The sequence below is a fragment of the Lissotriton vulgaris genome, unplaced genomic scaffold (assembly GCF_964263255.1).
Source record: "Lissotriton vulgaris unplaced genomic scaffold, aLisVul1.2 SCAFFOLD_537, whole genome shotgun sequence".
In the NCBI taxonomy this organism is placed as follows: domain Eukaryota; kingdom Metazoa; phylum Chordata; class Amphibia; order Caudata; family Salamandridae; genus Lissotriton; species Lissotriton vulgaris.
In genome coordinates this window covers 755,215-757,926 of record NW_028247700.1, presented here as the reverse complement: position 1 = coordinate 757,926, position 2,712 = coordinate 755,215, and positions in this window count along the sequence as shown.

Genomic DNA, 2,712 nt, shown 5'->3' with positions numbered 1-2,712 from the left:
CTTTACATGGCCTTCTAAATATGGGCTAGCTCATTTAACTGCAGGTGCATCTAAAAAGTGACGCACCAGCAGCGTAACAGGCTTGTAAATAAGACCCAAAGTTTGCAATGTTTTTCATTGAATTGAGTTTAGGATGTTTAGTACTCTCATGCCTGACTATTCCTCTTATTAATTTACTTATTCTTTTCTACAACAAAGCGCTTGTGACGTATGTAAATTAATGCTGAAAGCTCAGGATTTGCAGTATCGAATATAACGACCCTTCTGATGCTACAGTAATTTAAAATTATTTTGACAAGTTTACATTGATAGCAAACCCATTTTATTACAAAGAAAGAAAAAATGTGCACTGAAGAATTACAACGAAAAAATTGACTTTCTAGGAACTAATTAAAAAAATGAAATATATGCTCCATCAGAATGTTTCCTATTTGTAATGATGCTTATATGCTGTTTGTCTGCAGATTCGCCATCAGACGCCTGCTCGGTGATGTGGACACTGACACCGAGCGTGTATTCAGTTCTTTCGCTTTACGCGTGCAAAGAAACAGATCATCGCTGCATGTTATTGATCGAATTTGCAAACTTGTGGCCACCAACTCGTGTGACAGCTTTGAATGTGCCGGGGCTCCAGTCAGCAGAAAGAGACCCCGGACGGCCTCCGTCACAAAGGGAGCTGGACAAAGGAGCAGAGCGGGAGAAAGCCCTCGCTGAATAGGCCTTGCACTGTTGATGCTGTTCGATTGCAGCAAGTACTGCTGTCATACTACAGACAGAAGAGGAAAAACTGCATCAGCAAATGCAACGACTTACTATGGCACGAGACAGCAGCCCAGCACGAGGTTGTTTTTATGGGGCTCAACATTACAGAGATGTCAAAAGGGGTCAAGAAAACACTGCAGACCTTCTATCTCACAGGGTGACGTTGTGTGTGGTGCAGCGCAAAAGTTGACCACCCTTTCTAGTCACACATACTTAACAGACACACGGTATGAAAGTTCACTTAGCACATGTTTCTTAAATGGTTTAATCAACCCATGTAAGTTTTGCACTTGGCATCATTATTAAAGAGTGCACTCACAGTAGTATTAGAGACTGTATTCATATCATGTGTTTTAGTATTACTGATTGTGATGATGAAATCCTCCTTATTTAGTATATGATTTACTCAACAAAATTCGAATTTTAGGTAGAATGTGATTATTTTGAAGACTTACATGTAATGAGAATCTAATGCTCTACAATGTATTTTCACACGCATATTAAAAGTGTCCCACTGAGTTAATGATTTAACTTGTCCTAAGTAGGCATGTATTTCCCCACGCTGCTTAAAGATTGTTTATCATTTTCTGCTCATGTGATGTTTCTTGCCAGTATTCACATGCATTGTTTATTGTATAGTAGATACATTACTGTACTAGAGATAGAGGAGAGAGCCTGAGAAGAAGACCTTGATGCAGAAACATGGAGAACCAGAGCATCACTTGAAAGGCCTATTGGGAAAACCTAGGTGTGTGTGAGAAGGAGATGTCGTTCCCATCTCCAGTGGGGGATAACCTGCCAATTGTGCAGTTAGCAGCTCGAGAAATAGGGAAAAACAATGGACTCCATGATGATGCGTACCTAGGGGGTGTTACCTAGTGGAAATTGGGTGTTATAAATTAGTGTTCACCCCACCAGCGACTCAGATACTTTCCGAACCCATGCAGATTCTCTCTTGGAGCTTTAGAGACTTCCTACCTGATTCTGTCTTGCCTGTGGAGTTATAAAGGTTTAGACTTCGGTGCTTGGCTTTGATTCTTTCCTAAGGGCGGCTTAGGCTAACACTTATTTCCTGATCCATAGAAGAGCGTTAACTGAGCTTCTGAGATGCTGACACTTCCCTACTCAATCCTTCTTTGCCTTGTTCTGATTTCCTTCACGGGAATTCTTTAGGTTATCCAACCATCGCCTTAGTTTGGACTGGATTTAGGAAATTTAGATTTACTCATGCGTAGACAACTTGCGACTCTTTTCCAAGCATCAAGTGTTATTATTAATCTTTTGTATTGCCGTGACTGAATTGCTTGTCTGTTTTATACCAGTCGGCCTTAATTTCTTTTGCAGGCTTGGATTACCTGTGGCTATTCTGAATTTCAATAGAATGGGTTTGAGAGTCTTGTATTTGAACTGAATTTTGAATCGTTAATACATCTTTTTACCCTATAGCTACCGACTCCTGGTCATCATTGTGTAACCAAATGGGTTGCATTGTTAATTCATTTGGATTTATGATTAAGAATAACTCCCATCACCTTTCAGTCAAAGAGAAAAGTCTAGAGGACCAATGATAAGCAAGTGGGCCCAGAAAACTCCTTTATCATATGTCACATGATATCAGTTTTATTGACAGTCAAACAGTGAACCTATGATATCAGATGGTGAAATAAAGATGAGCTGTACATGTAGGAGCTTTCTAGTTTGAATGCTGTAAACAATTTAAAAAAACCCTCAAGAGTTTTCTTTTTATCTTTTCCAAGGAAAAGAAAGTGGCCTCTTAGGCCTTTATTTTTGTATATTGTGATGCAACCCTACCAAGTGCCACATATTGAGGGTTTCATTGCTCAAATAAATTGTGTTTAGCTAACAGCATATTTAAGCATATCTAAGGCAGAAACAGGTGTCTCTGGTGCCGGTGATGCAGTACCACCCCCTAGCTCACTGTGCCATTCG